The sequence below is a fragment of the Pseudophryne corroboree genome, chromosome 7 (assembly GCF_028390025.1).
Source record: "Pseudophryne corroboree isolate aPseCor3 chromosome 7, aPseCor3.hap2, whole genome shotgun sequence".
NCBI lineage: Eukaryota > Metazoa > Chordata > Amphibia > Anura > Myobatrachidae > Pseudophryne > Pseudophryne corroboree.
The window spans coordinates 71,358,275-71,377,506 of record NC_086450.1 but is presented as its reverse complement, the minus strand read 5'-3'; the positions used below and the strand labels follow the sequence as shown (position 1 = coordinate 71,377,506).

General features: G+C 45.3%; 1 protein-coding gene across 22 annotated transcripts in view; it reads left to right on the top strand.

Moving 5' to 3' along the window:
* The window catches only part of LOC134944600 (poly(rC)-binding protein 3), a 160,802-nt gene that overhangs the window by 11,895 nt on the left and 129,675 nt on the right, over positions 1-19,232 (top strand). For 19 of the 22 annotated variants that reach the window (XM_063933292.1, XM_063933307.1, XM_063933306.1 and 16 more), the window contains exons 2-3: positions 12,223-12,343; positions 18,631-18,718. The gene's annotated coding sequence lies outside the window, so the exon portion shown is untranslated. Of the gene's footprint in view, positions 1-12,222; positions 12,344-18,627; positions 18,719-19,232 lie in introns of all 22 variants that reach the window. The other 3 variants (XM_063933287.1, XM_063933288.1, XM_063933289.1) reach the window with 3 other exon arrangements.

The window sequence follows — 19,232 nt, the reverse complement described above, 5'->3', positions numbered from 1 at the left end:
CAAGCAACACATCTGCTACAAGATCGGGCTGTTCAGATACAGTCAGACAACGTGACCACTGTGGCCTACATAAACCGACAAGGTGGAACGAAGAGCAGGGCTGCAATGTCAGAGGTGTCAAAAATCCTTCTCTGGGCACAAAGGCACGCTGCAGCGATGTCAGCAATCTTCATTCCGGGAGTAGACAACTGGGAAGCAGACTTCCTCAGCAGACACAATCTCCATCCAGGGGAGTGGGGCCTCCATCCGTAGGTGTTCGAGGAAGTAACCGCTTGGTGGGGGGTTCCTCACATAGACATGATGGCCTCCCGCCTCAACAAGAAGCTGGGGAGGTACTGTTCCAGGTTGAGAGACCCTCAGGCAGTGGCGGTGGGCGCACTGGTAGCACCGTGGGTGTTCCCGTTAGTGTATGTGTTCCCTCCACTTCCTCTGATCCCAAGGGTTCTTCAGCTGGTAAGAAGAACAAGTGTTCGGGCAATCCTCATTGCTCCGGACTGGCCGCGAAGGGCTTGGTATGCGGATCTGCTGGATCTTCTTCTGGAATATCCAAGGCCCTTACCTCTTCGGGAGGATCTGCTGCTGCAGGGGCCGTTCGCCTATCAAGACTTACCACGGCTACGTTTGACGGCTTGGCGGTTGAACGCCAGATCTTAGCTCGGAAAGGTATCCCGAGTGAGGTTATTCCTACCCTGATTCAGGCTAGGAAGGGGGTAACGTCTAAACATTACCACCGTATTTGGAAAAAATATGTTTCCTGGTGTGAATCCAAAAAATTTCCTGCGGTGGATTTTCAACTCAAACGTTTTCTCCTTTTCCTGCAAGCAGGAGTGGATATGGGCCTGAGATTGTGCTCCATCAAGGTCCAAATCTCTGCCTTGTCCATCTTCTTTCAAAAGCAATTGGCTGTCCTTCCTGAGGTTCAGACCTTTTTGAAAGGGGTTCTGCACATCCAACTTCCTTTTGTGAACCCAACGGCACCCTGGGATCTTGATGTGGTGTTGCAGTTCCTACAACCAGCTTGGTTTGAGCCTCTACTGGAGGCTGACATCAAGTTTCTCACGTGGAAGGCGGTCACTTTGTTGGCCTTGGCTACTGCTCGACACGTAGCGGAATTCGGGGCTTTATCTAGTAAAAGTCCTTATCTGATCTTTCATGAAGACAGGGCGGAACTTAGGACTAGTCCGCAGTTTCTGCCTAAGGTTGTATCGGCTTTTCATATCAACCAGCCTATTGTGGTGCCAGTGGCTACAGACTCCTCAATTGCTTCAAAGGCCTTGGATGTTGTGAGGGCTTTGAAGATCTATGTGCAGAGGACAGCTCATCATAGGAAAACTAACTCTCTGTTTGTCCTCTATGATCCCAAGAAAATTGGGTGTCCTGCTTCGAAGCAGTCGATTTCACGCTGGATCAGGTTCACTATCCAGCATGCCTATTCTACGGCAGGATTGCAGTGTCCGAAATCTGTTAAGGACCACTCTACTCGTAAAGTGGGTTCTTCCTGGGCGGCTGCCCGGGGTGTCTCGGCACTACAGCTTTGCCGAGCTGCTACTTGGTCTGGTTTGAACGCGGGTTTACAAGTTCGACACTTTGGCCTCTGATGTCCTCAAGTTTGGTCAAGCGGTCTTGCAGGAGCCTCCGCGCTCTCCCTCCCGTTCTGGAAGCTTTGGTACATCCCCATGGTACTAATATGGACCCCAGCATCCTCTAGGACGTAAGAGAAAATAGGATTTTAATGACCTGAAACGGTAAATCCTTTCCTCGTAGTCCGTAGAGGATGCTGGGCGCCCGCCCAGCGCTTCGTTTTCCTGCTTTGGCTTTATAGTTCAGTTCTACCTGGTTCCTAGGTAAGTTCTGCATTGTTTACTGTTTCAGTACTGTTTCAGCTGTTGCTGAGTTTTTACCGGCTTGTTAGCCGGGTTTGTCTGTTGTGTGAGCTGGTATGAATCTCGCCACTATCTGTGTATTTCCTACTCTCGAAGTATGTCGTCTCCTCAGGCACAGTTTTCTAGACTGAGTCTGGTAGGAGGGGCATAGAGGGAGGAGCCAGCCCACACTATTAAACTCTTAAAGTGCCAATGGCTCCTGGTGGACCCGTCTATACCCCATGGTACTTATATGGACCCCAGCATCCTATACGGACTACGAGAAAAGGATTTACAGTTTCAGGTAATTAAAATCCTATTTTACATAGCGCAAACATATTCCGCATCGCTTTACAGATATTTGCCCATTCACATCAGTCCCTGCCCCAGTGGAGCTTACAATCTATATTCCCTATCACATGTACACACAGACACATTCACGCTAGTGTTAATTTTGTTGGGAGCCAACTAACCTACCAGTATATTTTTGGATTGTGGGAGGAAACCGGAGTACCTGGAGGAAACCCACGCAAGTACAGGGAGAATATACAAACTCCACACAGTTAGGGCCATGGTCATAGAAATATGTGGACAAACAGAAGCAAATCTTGTCCCACACCACGCAATTGAACCTAAGGGTGGCATATAAACACAATTTACTTAATTTTTTTTTTTTTTTTTTTCAAATAACTTTTTATTGAGTCATCATGAAAGTTACAAAAAGCACATAAATCATAAGGTTATAATACACAAACATTAAGATAAAGTAGTATACATCAACAGTGTCTACATTAATCATCGGTTAAGACATTATTCTTCCAAAAAGAAAGGTTTACAGTAATCATGCTAATGTTATCGTACATGATATAAGCAACCCAGAGGGAGGCCGCCACAGCCATCCACACCTAGACCAGGGATACCGGTTGTTCCTGTGTGGCCAGTCTAGTTAGATACCACGTGGTGTTTTTGAGGCTGTTATGAATGTTTAGGCGTGTGGTAAGGGGCAGGGTGGGGATGTAGGATTCCCACAGATGAAAGAATCGTTCCACTTTTTTACCCCTGTCTACAATGGCCTCCACCCAGTCCATCCTAAATATATGATGTAACTTGTTTAGGAATAGTGGTATTTGTGGTGGTGTACTATCTATCCAACCCTGTAGTATAGTCTTTTTCCCCGCAGCGCTTAGGGCTATCAGTAGTTTTTTACATTCCGATGGCATGCGGAGGGCAGGATCAATAATGCCCAAGACTGCCCATTCAGGGGTGAAGGGCACGTGGGTAATTAGATTTGCCTCCGCATATCTCCTAACCAGGTGCCAGAAGTATTGCACAATCGGGCATGTCCACAAACAGTGAAAAGTGTCTGCTTCACTCTGATGACATTATGGACAAGAGTGCGAGTCGGTCGCTCCCATGTGGAAGCGCCATAGTGGGGATAAGTAGGTGTTATGATATACATTAAGAAACAACTCAGTGTACATGCTTGCCGGGAGGACCTTTCTGGAGTAAAGTAGCGATTTTTCCATAGTTGGTATGGTCAGATCAGGAAAGGGAGCCAACCAAGAGGACATGCCACCCCTCACAGTAGCGTGATCTAATATTTTCCTCAAGAAAGTGTAGTGGATAGAAATGGCCTTATATCTCGGTACCGGATGTGTTAAGAGGCTATCCAGGGAGTTGGTCCAGTCCCCATCCGCAAAATGTGCGAGGACATGTCTGACATAGAATTGTGTCTGTAGATATGGAAGGGAAGATGAGACAATCACCTCATGCCTCGCTGAGACCTCTGAGAGGGTGAGCGGGCGGCGGTCTCCCACTGCCACTAGTGAGCGAATTGATGTTATGCCCTCCTCCCTCCAAGTCTGGAAGGGGTGAGCATCCATGCCGTCTAAGAAGTCTGGGTTTTTAATTAGGGGTAGATGTAAGGAGTAATACTGATTTAGTTTTGCATTGTGTCGCAGTATGTGCCACATCTTCCTGGTAGACCATAGAAGAGGGTTAGACCGAATGTGTTCAGGTATTTCCCAGTCATGCTGATGGAGGAAACATGTCAAGGCTACAGTCGGAAGGAAGCTTTGTTCGAGGGATGTATTTGTGTAAATAGAGCTGTTCTGCAACCAGTCCCTCAGGTGTCTCAGAAGAGCAGCGTGGTTACAAACCACTACATCTGGGAAATTAATACCCCCATTGGATTTAGGCTGAGTAAGCTTACGTAGCGCGATACGAGCTCGGCCCCCCTTCCATATGAAGGTTCTAATAAGTTTATTAATCTGCTGTGAGTCCTGCTTCGTTAACAGTATGGGAAGTGTTTGCAAGGGGTATAGTAGGCGAGGTATTGCCACCATTTTCAGAAGATTGGCCCTACCAAGGTATGACAGTGGAAGGCGTTCCCATCTCTTGACATCTTCGGTCAAGGTGTGTAATACCTTATGTACGTTGATTTTATAGAGTTCTGAAATATAACCTGGGACACAAATACCCAAGTATGTGATATATGTGGACACCCAATGAAAGGGGAAACGTGTGGCCCAAGTTGGACATGTTACAGCGCCGCACAACAGCAGGGTCTTCGATTTGTCCATATTAATACTAAAACCCGATATGCGGCCAAATGAAGTAATCCTGTCCATGATCTGAGCTAGGGAACATTCGGGGTCCGAAATATAAAGGAGGATGTCGTCAGCGAAGGCTGATAGTTTAATTTCCTGACTACCCACTTTTATCCCTCTAAAAACAGACCAGTCCTGCAGTGTTCTAAGCAGTGGGTCAAGGGCCAAGTTAAATAGAAGGGGAGATAAAGGGCATCCCTGACGGGTTCCCCTTTCCAAGAAAAACCGTTGACCTCTGATCCCGTTAATTAGGAGCGAGGCGGATGGAGTGCTGTAGATATATCGTATATAGTTTATAAAACTCACATCAAACCCCCTTTTCTCCAACACAGTAAATAAGTGTGGACATAGTACCATGTCGAAAGCCTTATTGGCGTCGAGGCTAAGAAGCATGTTAGAGTCTGTGCAGGGAGACTGGGATGCCGCCACCGCCGCCAGTGCCGTGCGGATCGCCTTAACCGCTTGTCTGCCAGTCACAAAACCCATTTGTGTCGTGGTGTGAATATCATGAAGGATGGATTGGAGTCTCGTTGCCATAATCTTAGCTAAAAGTTTGTAATCTACATTTAGGAGACTAATTGGTCTGTAGGAGGAGAGGAAATTTGGGTCCCTGTCAGGTTTAGGGATAAGTGTAATAAAAGCTTCATTAAAAAGCGGGGACGGGGAACTCCGTTCGTGTATTGCACGAAACAGTTCCAGTAAAGGGGACAATTTGGGCCTGTAACATGCGGTAATAATCACCCGACAAACCATCTGGGCCTGGGGACTTGCCATGGGGCAAATTAGAGATGGCGGTGTTAACTTCCTCCACCGTTATTGGACCCATAAGGGCTTCTCTCTGGTCTCTGGTCAGAGGGGGCAGCACGTCATCAGTGAGCAACTGTGTTTGTGTTTCAGTGTCTATTTGTGTCGATTGGAACAAGGACTGAAAATAGGAATGGAATTGTTCTACTATTTCCTGCGACTTTGTGATAACCCGACCGGTCCTGGGGTGATGTATGGTAGTTATAACATGACGTTTTTGGGGAGGTCTAGAGATGACCGCCAATAATCTACAAGCCTTATTGCCCCATCTGTAGAATTTGTTTTTGGTGTAGTCTAAGGAATGTTTCGCTTGGGTGACTAAATAGGTTTCAAGCAGGCGCCTGGCCTGTTTGTATTCGTCAAGAGTAGCCTCTGTAGGGTTAGCAGTATATGTTTGGAAGGTCCTGGACATAGTAGCTTTTAACGTTGTGTATTCCAATTTAGAGTCTCTTTTCTTCCGAGAGACATAACTAATAATATGACCCCTCATCACTGCCTTTGAGGCATTCCAGAAAATCTCGGGCTTGTCCCAATATTCTATGTTGTCATCAACGTATTTGGTCCAATGATAGGTTAGGTATGATTTAAAATCCTCTGAATTTGCCAAATATTGCGGGAACCGCCAAGTACGATCTGTCAGGTGCATATAGGGATGGGCCAGCGCTAGCGTGACGTGGGCATGATCAGAGATCAATATATCGAGTATGTCTACCCCCGCGATCTGGGATACTAAGTCGTCAACTATTAAAAACCTGTCAATACGAGACAAGGTTCCATGTGCTAGCGACAAATGGGTATGTGTCCTATCAGTCGGGTGCAGCAATCTCCATGGGTCAGAGAGGTCTAGTGAGTCTCGAAAGGCCAATAGATGCCTGCTCTGGGAGTCAGTAGTTCTCGGCACACTTGGTGATCTGTCAACTGTGGGGTCGTCCACCATGTTATAGTCCCCCCCCCCACTATCAAGGAGTAGTTAGTTCTGCTTAAAAGAATGTGGGCAATGTCCTGTATAAATGTATGTGTATTGACATTGGGGGCGTATAAATTGACAAGTGTGTATTTGGTATGAAACAGCTCTATGTCCATAATGATGTACCTGCCTTCGGGATCTATGATTTCTGACAGGATAGTAACAGGTAGGTTTTTCTGAAAAAGTATCGCTACCCCTCTGGACTTCGTTCGAAAGGGGGCAGCTATACAGGGGCCAAGCCATGGTGCCTTCAGGACATTTTCCTCCCCCACCAGCCAGTGGGTCTCCTGTAAGAAAATAACATCTGGGTGGAAACGTTTGAGGTGTGCGGTCACACGTCATCGCTTGATTGGGGAGTTAAGTCCCCCTACATTCCAGGAAATGAATTGTATCGGCTTCGGGGGTAGTACCTCATCTGAGGAAGGGACTACAGACGGCATGGCTTCCCAATCCCCTCAGGGCAATGTGAAACTTGACTGGTAATCAATAAATTCAGGCGGATAGCTGCGGCCCCCCTCCCACACCAAGGTCGCCAGGACATCAGCAATTTCAACCATACAAACACCAGCATGACATAAAATCTATAAAACAGTCTTAATGTGTGAAACAACAATAATGAACCATGATGACTCGTAACTCCTTTTTCCAACATTTTCTCAACTTCCAAAACCGTAGTGGGCACCAACTGGGTCCAGTGGTGCACACACAAAAATTCAACAAAATAAGTATTAAATTATTAAGGTGAACACTTATAGTATAGTACTATATTATCTATAAACTGGATACTACACCAATCAATGGCTAGCACATATCCGCCCGAGGCGGGAGTTCCCAATACAATCAACCCGTTGTTCCCTCCCGACCAACATCCTATCCATTAGGTGATTTTGATGGGGATTTATGAGTCAGAAAACGAGATCTCGCCACTTCCGGGTCCGTGTAAAACATCTGATTACCGTTCTCTTTGACCCGTAGTTTAGCTGGGTACAACAGAGCAAACCTAATGTTTTTACTGTGTAAATAGGAACAAACTTCAGAGAATTCCTTTCGTTTCTGAGCCACTGCAACTGAGAAGTCTTGGAATATCAAGATTTTATGACCTTTGACCAACAGTTCTCTAGTTTTACGGTAGGCCGAGAGAACCTGTTCTTTGGCTCTATAATCAAGGTAGCGAGCAATGACCGGGCGCGAGCGCTACCGCGCTCCGTCCTGCATCGCACCCAACCTATGGACTCTTTCGAGATGTGGGATTTCCATATCGTCTATAATTCCCAACGAGTTTGGGAGGTCTACAGAGAGATATGAGGAGAGGGCCTGGCCCACCAAGGACTCCGGAACACCTATAAATCTGAGGTTATACCTACGAGACCTATTCTCCAGGTCCTCGACTTTGTCCTGCAGTTGCTGTATATAGGTATGCTGGGAAGCTATCCCCGCCTGACAGGATTGGACCAGGTCCTCAGTGTCTCCCAGTCTCGTCTCCAACACGGTAAGACACGTTGCATGAGAGTCTATGCGAGCCAGGCCCGATTCTAAACGGGCTTGAAGGTCGTCAAATCGCCTATCAAGTAAGGGCATGAGAAAATCAGAAATCTCTTTAGCCGTTAGAGGAGGGGTTTTGTCACTGGGCAAATTAGGTGGTTCCGAACCGTGTCCAACCGGGGAGGGTGGACCTGATTTAGGGAGGGGCTCTTTCCCCTTTCCCTCCTTATAGGAAGTGTTGGATTGTTTCGGGGGCATGGTCTTGTCGAGGTATTTGTCCATACCCCAGAGGGTGAAAAATGGGGCAATCAACGTCACCTCTAAGTATTGTTTCCCCTAATATGGACAGTGGCAAAGATACAGAAGCAGTTACATATAGAGCTCGGGCGGATGTGCTAGGCCAAGCTTATTATCTAAAGCATACCGCAACCCGCATGGGAGACCCCGACTTGGGTGCAAACCTATATCTTGAAAACAATTTGAGATGTCAAGCTATACAGAATGGAAATATCGAATAAAAATAACAAACGTCACATTTAGGCCACAGCGGGCAAAGAGGAGAAGAAAATTATCTCACACAGAATACTTTGAAGCAGAAAAATAACAAACGTCATATAGAAGTTCCCATATGGGAAGAACAGAGAAATATCGCATAGAATTCCTGGTATGTGCAAAATAACAAACGTCACATCAAGCTCTCCGCAGGAGGAGAAAGGAGAATATATCACGCAGAATCCTCAGCGTGAGAAAAAACAATAAACATTACATAAAAATTCCCAGCAGGAGAAAAACAAAAAATATCACATTCAATAGTGTGAGAAATTCAACTAAAGAACCACTAGATGGCACCACTGCGGTAGATTCAATTCCATACAATCAGTAAGGCCACCAACTTAACTTGCAAGTGTAAGAAAACATATGACTAGAAGCAATATTCTATATATCCATAAACCATATGTTATGTCAAGCAATACAGAATAGAGAATCTGGTATAATAACAAACGTCACAGAAGATTCTCCGCAGGGAAAAAATAAAAATAAAAAATTTAAGATAAAATACGATATTCAATAAAATATGAAAAATAACAAACAGCACAAATAGATTCCAAAAGGAACCACTGGACAGCGGGGTAAAATTAGGATGCGTAAGTCAGATACTGCAAATAAGGTCTGTGGCCGGCAATCAAATAGGCCAAATGGAGAGTTCTCTTCTGAGAGTAGGATGTGCCGGAGCAGTACCACGTAGTGTCCGATGATACGGGAGGCCTCCCAGCAGGAGTAAATAGAGGACAGTTGGGGCAGATTTTGACACAGAAAAAAAAAATGAGATAATAGTCACAAATGTACGACCAACAGTAAGTCAGTCCCACTTTGATTAAGGGTCTCAGTGAGCCCTTCACAGCTGCAAACTAGCTTAAAGGTAAGCAGCCTATGTAAAGTTCCCAGCTGGATACAGTTATTGTGGCCACCAGCAGTCTCTGTTTCCAGCACACACAGCAAGACAAGAAGTAGGGAGTACAGATGGGGTAAATTGGAACATATGATGATGGTAAGGAAGGAGGGGGGTAAGGGTGACACAAGAGGTGGGGAGGTTCAAAGATTCGGGGTGTGCAGAAAGTGAAAATGGGGAAGTTAGTAAAAGAAGCAGTTGGGGTAGACAGACCAAGTTAGTACCTGGGGAGGAAATGTATAGCACAGCGCCCACTCAGGCAATATGCTGCCGGAGACGGAGTGCCAGCCGTGCCAGTCCAATCCGGTATGTGCGTCATGCAGTAGCAGTGACAGGCCCCAGCACCCTCATCCAAGACCGCGGCTCACCCGGGTGGCAGCGTTCAGCGCGCTGAAGTGTCCCGTTACAGCCGCCGCTTGTAGAGCAATGGAGGTGCGTCCCAGCTCCCAGCACCGTCACGCAAGAGTGATAGAGGGAGCTGACGGGCCGTAAGTCAGAGTCCGTCAGGGAAGACCCGGGCCACCGAGCAGCAGGGAGAGTGTCCGCCAGGCTCCCCCGGTGTACAGGAGGCAGGACGATCGCGCCTCCGGAGGTCCCCACACGTCCCGCAGCAGGAGCCGAGAAAGGAGCTCAGCAGAGCATTGGAGATCCCACAGCGCAGCGCCGCCGCAGGGTATGAGGTCGCCCTCCAGGGGCACACCCTGGCCTCGGGAGCGATCCGGCAGTCCCGTGCAGCAGACACCAACGGATCCGCTCGGGGGCACGACACCTCCGCTCGGGCACTCCAAGGTTAGTTGGGGAGCAGGATCGGGAACCGAGGGGGAAGATGCTGTCAGCTCTCGGGTAGGCAGGGAGATCCGTAGCCACACGGGACAGCACTACACGCACTCCAGCAGCCAAGCCGATTTTCGCGCCAAAGTGAGGCGACCAGAGGGTTCACCACTATCAGTGGCCAGACTTCCGTGGAGGAATAGTATCCCGGCCTGGAAAAGACATCACAGACATCACTCCCACTTAAGCTTTTCAAAGATGTAGTTAAATGTTATAGAAAGTCGTGGTAGGGGGTAGATGGAGGCAGATGATTAAAGCCTCTGCTGGGAGAGCTGTTAAAAAGCGGCCATGCAAGATGCCCCGCCCACCGGAAGCCAATTTACTTCATTTAATATTTATTTCTAAAGTTCTCAATAAGAAACTATTGGCCTAGGGGTGCCATGAAAAAAATTCTCATACTCTAGGGTGCCGTGCTTCAAAAAAGTTTGGGAACCACTGGTATAGACAGTGAAAATGTTGACTGAACAATATTTGACAGTGTTGTGTAATAACAATTGTCAAATGTCTGTCTCTATGCACACACGCAACTCTGCCTAAATTCCAAACGCCGGCTGTGAACTGAAGTCTAATGTGGCATAGTTGGTGCCAAAGAGTGTGAAAGACGAAGGCTACAGAGGGTGGTGAGGACAGCAGAAAAGATTGTCGAGACCGATCTCCCCACTGTTCAAGGCCTATACCTGTCCAGAGTGAAAGAGCGTGCAGGGAAAATTGTGGCAGACAAGTAACACCCCGGCCACGACCTGTTTGAAATGCTCCCATCAGGCAGGCGTTACAGGTCCATTCCCGCCAGAACGACCAGAACCACTAAAAGCTTCTTCCCACTAGCTGTTCATCTGCTAAACGATGTCTAAAATGTCTGGTGCTATGTACTGAGATGCAATTTTACACAGTATTCCCATAGTAAAGCATGTTATGTATGTATGTATGTATACATGTATGTTATGTATACATTTGTATCTCCCCTTTATGTTGTTATTCGGCGATGCATTGTAACCGCAAACAATTCCTAATAAATGCGAGTATACCTGGCCAATAAAGCTGATTCTGATTCTGGTTAGCATCGCTGCCTCACACAACAGAGGTCTGTAGTTCGATTCCCACCACCTCCGTAACTGTGTGGAGGTGTTATGTTCTCCCCAGGGGTTTCCTCCCGCAATACAAAAATGTACTGGTAGGTTAACTGGCTCCAAACAAAGATTAACTCTAGTATGTGTGTATATGTGAGCAGGGGACATTGGGGGTCATTCCGACCCGATCGCTCGCTGCAGTTTGTTGCAGCGATCGGGTCGGAACTGCGCATGCGCGGCGCATGGCAGCTTTCGCTGCCTAGCGATCGCCTCTGAGACAGAGACGGTCGCTGGGCGGGCGGGGGCTGAACAGCGATGTTAAGCCGCCGTTTAGGGGGAGCGGTCCGGCCAACGCAGGCGTGGCCGGACCGTAGGGGGGGCGGGCTGCAGCGGCTGCGTGACATCTCACGCAGTCGCTGTGGCCAGCGGCAGCGACCATTAACTCCCGGCCAGCCGCAGGAGCTGCCCTGGCCGGGAGTTACTCCTCAAATACGAAGGCATCGCCGCTATGCAATGCTTTTGTATTTGTGTGTGTGTGTGTGGGTGGGGGGGGGGACTGACATGCGGGGCGGGATAGCCTTGTGCTGGGCGTCCCCCCGCATGTCAGGGAGGATGATCATAGCTGTGCTAAATTTAGCACAGCTACGGTCAATGACCCCCATAGACTGTAAGTTTCATTTAGATCAGGGATAATGTCAGTGATAAAATATTCTCTAAAACGCTGCAGAATATGTATGCGCTATATAAATAACTGGTAATAATAATTTGCAGGGATCTCTGTCCACTAGAGTAGAATCATCACTATTATTGGCTCTTACAGCTACCCTATGCCATAGATATGACTGAAATAGGCGTCCGTTCGGCATATGCACAAATATGGTGCAACTCTGGCAACATATCCAGGAGATGTATCTTTTACGTGCATTCGCCCAGTTCCCACCCGGTAACAGCTATTTGATAGACGGAAGAAACAGCGAGATGCATCCTATTCAGAATCTACTTTTAGGAACTCTGGCATATGTATTTTTATGATGACTTGTTTTGTTTTTGAAGTTTTAGTTAACATTAAAGTCGTTTTTATTTACATAATGTTATCATTATTTAATATGACTATTTAAACATTTTTGTTTCTCCTTTTTCTGCCAAATAGCACTGGCATGTAAAGTCTTCCCACAATGAATCGGGGGGTGATGTAGCAAGCAGTCAATAGAGTGGAGAAGTGGACCAGTGAAGAAATTACCCGTAGAAACTAGAAACCAATCCGCATTGAGGTAGTACATTCTATAAAATGATGGTTAAAATCTGATTGGTTGGTAGGAACCAGTAACGGACTGGGCCTCCATTTCGGCCTGGGCAAACGTTGTGCGGGGGTGTGCCACGAGTCATGGGGGCGTGGACTCATGGCATCCCCCCATTAGCATGGCGACGCTTGCTTGGGGCAACAACGCGCGGCACGCCCCCATTTCCATGGAGACCGTTGGGGGTGGCTCAACCAGAGAGCCAGAGGCTGCGCGCGGCCTTCCCGGCTTTCTGAGGGTTGAGATGGCCAGTGAGGCCCTGGTAGGAACCATGCGAATAAGGAGACTACCAATGTCACTGGAAGTTTTCTGAGGTTCTACTGCATTTTAGACTTTGATAAATCCCGCTCTTATACAGGCAGTCATGTTCATGTGCTTGTCCTACTGGAGGCTATGGTTGATGTTTCCAAGTATATTGATGGTGGACCTAGTAGAAAGCACACTGATGGTTATTGTGCTGGACCAGAAAGTGTGAGTAGACTTGGCATGAATGTGCGCACCCGAGTATTTGCTAATCCAATTAGAAATGACAAATCACTGTACTCGCAGGGAGGGGGTGCAAATTGTCTACTAAATATGTTCTGGGAGGATTGCATGAAAAAGTGAGAAGACCTTCCTGGACCCCAAATAAGTGACTACTCTGTTATCAAGACCATATAGGAGGCTGTTAGTGGGCATACGGAAAGTACTGGATGCTTTTAAAAGGTGTCAGATGGCTGATTTGTGCATTAAAAAAAGGAAAATAATGTTGGTGTAATTAGCTCAAGGTAGATCTCACTTATGTACTCCCTAGGCCACTGATGAAGTGGTGGCAGATATAATAGAACACCCACCAATGATTAAATCAGACTGCATCTAGGCAATAGTACTTCTACACACCAATATGAATGGCTGGATGCAGATGGTGTATTATTGCAGACGGTTGATAACGGTTGTGGCGACTGGCATACAATCAATGGATGGCGCGGGTTTCCGCTTTCAGGAACATATTAAATAAGGTAGGGTAGTAAATCAGCCTTCCGCAGCTGCCCACACCTAAAGCTGCTTTGCTTGCGAATCAGAATCGGCCTGTATATGCGTTCTGAGATACTGTATTTCTTCTTTATGAGCTTATCTGATTAGATTGGAACACTTTTCTAAGTAACTACTTCAGATGCATTTGAAAACATATATAGATGCGCACACCCTCAGTGGCCATTGTATTAGGTGTATCCTTCTAGTACTGGGTAGGGTCCCCCTTTGTCCCGGAATGGCTTGAATTATTTTCAATTTATTTCAAGAACATTCCCCTAGAGATTATGGCCTGTGTTGCTATAATAGTGTCAGGCACTTGCTGCAGATTTGCCGGCTGCACATTCATGCTGTAAAGCTGAGTGCACACCTAAAGATTTATCTGTTCAATCTGTCTGATGGCAACAAAAATCTGTCCATGCTTGTGAAACCAGCTTCAGATGACATGTGCTGTGTTACGTGGCGCGTTATCCCGCTGGAAGTAGCATTTTACAATGGGTAGACTGCTGCTATAATGGGGTACACATGGGCAACAAAAATTCTCAAATAGGCAGGCGTATTTAAGCCATGCTCAATTGATATTGGCTGAAACAGTATAGTTATTGTCTTTTAGACCGCCATTCCCTGGATAAAGACTGCTGTGCGTGGAAATCCCTGCATTTTCTGAGGTACTCAGTCCACCCCGTCTGCCACTAAAAGAAATTCCACAGTCCGTTACCTATATCATGTTTCTTCCCCATTCTGATGTTTGATCTGATCAAAAACTGAACCTCTTGGCCATGTATGTCTGCATCAAAATTAACAGTTTATAGTGGGAGGCATTCATTTTGCCGGCTGTCGGGATCACGGCTGTCAGGATACCGACGCCGGAATCCCCTCACCTGGTGAAATACCGGTCCATGCCACCACCCGAGGATGAATATAGCCCTGTGGCCAGCCCGCGAGGTGACACCCTGCACTCGCCGCCAGTATTCTGGCTGTCGGGATCCCGGTGACGGTCTCCTGTGCCGGGATATCATACTGAATCCTATATGGTATATGATATATAGTAAATATATGTGTATGTGTGTGTATATATATATATATATATATTTAGTTCTTTTTTTTCTGTAATATTGTCATCGTCAATAAGCAGGAGATAAAGATCCGAGTTAGGTGATTTTGTTTATAATAATCGGCAGGCAGTGGTTAATAGTAATCATTATAGTTCAGGTAACGGCAGTAGTTACATCAATCAGACATGAGTTAATGGGTGGTTATTATAGTGCAGTATGAAGTTATAGTTCCATCAATCAAACAGTACTTGCTTCAGGCAGTAGTTGTCATAGTTATATTAATCAGGGAATAGTATATAGGGGGTCACTCCGAGTTGTTCGCTCGTTATTTTTCCCCGCTATGGAGCGATTAGTCGCAAACTGCGCATGCGCAATGTTCGCAGTGCGCCTGCGCCAAGTAAATTAGCACAAAAGTTTGGTATTTTACTCACGGCCTAACGAAGATTTTTCATCGTTCTGGTGAGCGTAGTGTGATTAACAGGAAGTGGGTGTTTCTGGGCGGAAACTGCCCGTTTTATGGGGTGTGCGGAAAAACGCTGACGTTTCTGGGAAAAACGCGGGAGTGGCTGGAGAAACGGGGGAGTGTCTGGGCGAACGCTGGGTGTGTTTGTGACGTCAAACCAGGAACGAAACTGACTGAACTGATCGCAGTGTAGGAGTAAGTCTGGAGCTACTCAGAAACTGCTAAGAAATTTCTATTCGCAATTCTGCTAATCTTTCGTTCGCACTTCTGCTAAGCTAAGATACACTCCCAGAGGGCGGCGGCTTAGCGTGTGCAATGCTGCTAAAAGCAGCTAGCGAGCGAACAACTCGGAATGAGGGCCGAAGTTCAGTATATAATTTTATTGTTATTGATTAAATATATATGATATACTGTACCAGGGGTATTTGCCAAGGATTACCCCAGCATCCCTTGTGACCAGGTGTGTGCAGGGAAGGCGTGAGGATGTACACCTGGCCAAGTATCTCCTTTGAGTCTTCAGTCCATCTGCCTACATATGTGTAGACCATGTACAGTAGTACATCACGCCCATACATACCAGTTGTCTTGTGTCATCACATCCTGCCACTGTGCAGGCAGGAAAGTGCCCTGGAGGAGAATGGGGGGGAGGGGATGGGGGGTTGCTTGCTCTTCTGGGAGTTCTGGGTGTCTCTCCCGAGGAAATGTAGGCAACCGTGCCTTATCTTTGGCTAGTTAAACACAGAACCAGTAACTTCTTTTTAATATTGCCATCTGAGCAATTCAATTTTGATTTCCTTTTTTATTTAGATTTATCTGACAAAAATTAAATCCTCACTTATTTTTGTTCCTTCTGTGTTAGAAGAGAGAGAGATAAAGCATCCCTTATTCATGTACGGAAGTGTTCTGTGCTTATTTGCTGTATTGTTATTAATAAGGGGGAAAAATAGACATATTTTGCTCCAGAAATGCAATCGGAATGATTGCTTATCATATCAAATCTGAAATCTGATGTTGGATATCTGGTACTAGTTTATCTCTGGGTGTTCTGCAATTTTTGTAGACAAGACAGAAACAGGTCAGCTAGGCAACGGGTCATAGTCTACATAGCCAGACATCATCTACTCCCCATGCAAACTCCCCCGTCCTCCACCCCCTTCCCATCTGTCTCCCTACTGTCATATCTCTTTTAACTCCTACGTGTTCTGTCACATGGGAGATCTGATGAGCCGTTCTGTTTGTAACGATCGCTACTCTTCTGTCTTATACGTAGGATGTACTGCTAATGTTATGTTCTTTTCTGTGATACAAATATGTTATATTGTTTCCAAAACCCAAAGATAAACAGGAAATAACATTATTATTATTATTATTATTATTATTATATTAAACTAACATCAACATACTCCGATGCTGTATAATACCAGTTGTATATGTGTCGCATTAAAACACTATCATTTTTATATTCAAGCAAAGAAGTCAACACACCGGGAATGAGAACCCTGATCACAAGAGCTTACAATCATTTTCGTGTAGTATATATAGGCGCTATGGTGTGTCACGTCTACAGGATGCCGTAACAGCTCACATCCCTTTAATCCCTAAAAATGAATGAGGCACATCTGTATAAGCTGTCCTGGGCGCTAGGACCGCTGCCCTTTCCCCCTGGAGACTATGTTTTTTTCATTTGTCATTGGCGTATCTCCGTTGACTCCCTTGTAGGCTGCTACTGAGTATGTTGGTTCTTTAAAAAGCAAAGGATAATGATTGTGAACAGAGCTATGCACTTCTGTAATTAACACATTGTTAGCCATTGGCTCTGCTTCATTAACAGCTGAAGGTTAATTGGAAGGTGCACCATTGATTTGGGATTGAGACAGCATTGTTTCCTGCCCCGAGGATGTGCACTCTATGACATGTGCTCGGATTCCCACTCTCGTCTCCCTGCTCCCCTTCACGCCCTTCTGAAGGGATTAATGCCACAGCAGCGGGGCCTCCTCCCTCTTATAGACCTGACCTTGCTGGGAGCTATGGCAGAGGTTACTTATAGGGTGACAATGAGCGGGCTCTCTAGCACTGGCTGCCACCCACCTTGGTCACAGACCCAACAGTACATGGTGAGTCCTCTTGCATCTTCTTCCCCCTTAACTGTGGCATGATCGTGATCAGATAAAGTTTGCGGAAAACTTAAAGTTTCACTTGTTATATGGCCCACAAGTCCGTTTACAAAGGGAAAGCTGCGACAGAAAAAGTTTTTTAAAAACGTTTTAGAATCGTTAATAAAGATGTTTAAACAGATCTGCTGAAATGGAACTGTTGGCCCAATCTCTCGGTATGTTATGCTATTGTATATAAATATCTGTGCCCCATTGTCTTTAGATATTGCCCCTAAATCATTGTTATATCCCTTTCGTATTCATCATCATTGTGTAAGTAAAAACAGTATTTCTTTTAGATATTATTATGTAGAAATTTAAGACATATTTAGTTTTTCTTTTTGCTACAGCTGTGTTAAAAATGGTTTATATACCCTATAATATAAAATAAAGGAAGTCATCCAGGAATTGCATGACCATATGAAACATCAAGTTTAAGGCCAAAGAGACAACGTTGATTTACCTTTTTTTTTTTACAATATAGTAATTTAAATAAATTATTTTTAGTAAATTATTTTTAGTAAATTATTTCTCACGATAAAGTATATATATATATATATATATATATAGTGTGTGTATGTGTATATATATATATATATATATATACTTTATTGTAAAACACAAGTATATATATATATATATATATATATATATATATTGTGTTTTACTCTGCTGTTTAGCAATGTTTGGATGCAACAGAAGCTGATGTGGGTGAGGGGCGATTTTAGTGACAGCCGAGTGAGTTTAATCTGGGACTTTTAATCCTTATTTCCCCCCATCACTAAAACTGAACACATTTGATATGAAAGCCAGGCTGTCACTTAACTCTTTCCCTGTCATAATGGTGCATTGTGGACTGTTGGGTTTGCATTGTTCTTTAATTTCTACTGGCTGCAGATCTCCCTGGCTTTGTACCCTGACATATTAACGAGTAAGCTTTATTAACGACTTCAAGTTCATAGCTACACTCTACAATTGCTTACCGTATACACGTAGAATCATCTTAGATATGACTATTAGGCCATTTGACACTGATTCCCTCTCTTACCCTTGAGTAATATCCAATAGCTTTTCTGTACTCCAGTTTATCTTACATGTCTTTGAGAATTGTTCTCCCTTCTGAAAATGTAGGTGACCGATGAGGTACAGTACACTGCTCTAGACAGAGCCTAAACTTGTGCGTAACCTGTGGACTGACCAGCAACATGTTTTTGGGATCTAATTTGCTTGGGTGTTAATGGGGAATTTGACCTGATTCATTCCGCTCTCCACAAGCCAGAGCTGTGGTGCATGGGTTTTGATGCCTGTGGCACTTGCCCCATATATGCCTAAATGGAGGCCAGTCACAGCAATCAGAAGCAGCTGGATGAGATGTAGTGTGGGCACCTACATCAGTGAATCAAATTTACAGAATACAAGGGATTTGCAAAGAAAATAGGTCACATGCGCAACGCTGCTGGTCATGTGGCTTCTTCGTAGGGCCAATAAGGTTTTTTCGGCAATATGAGCTCAGAACAAAACCTCTTTTGGAATGTACTTATTTTTTTTCCCTCAGCATTTCTGATTTTTCCCCAGCAGTGAACGGAATACATCCCCACCGATCGGGCTTCACCAAAAGATTTCTCCGACGGTTACCGTGTAGGATCCACCACCAGGCTTTTATACGGTAAGGACATTCCCAAAGTCATCAATGGAAATGGCAGTATGGAGCTAAGACTATAAATTAAATTAAAGTTGAAATATAATATGATTGCGGACAGCAAGGGGTATACTATAATCATATATGGCTGTCTTTTTAAAGGTATTTGATATGTGTTTGCTTTATCACATTTTTTTATTCATAATATTACTTGGCATTATTTGTTTGGAGCTTAATTACCTCACGAATTACATGGATAAAACTCGTATATGAGACGGTGAAATGATTTAATGGCTGCACTGAGGCCAATGTACCATAATAAAGCAAAGATGTATACAATGAAATCTCAGGGTACGTTTGTTCATGCACATTAATATATCAGTATATGATTCACTGACTACAAATAATCCCTCGTTCAACTGTAAAGCCATTATATGTCCGTGCGAATGGTAAATGTGGCCCCGTTCTGTTAGATGGCCCCATTCTGTTGGATCGCCCAATAATATCATCTCCCTCAGCCCCCAGGCATCCATTTTGTGAG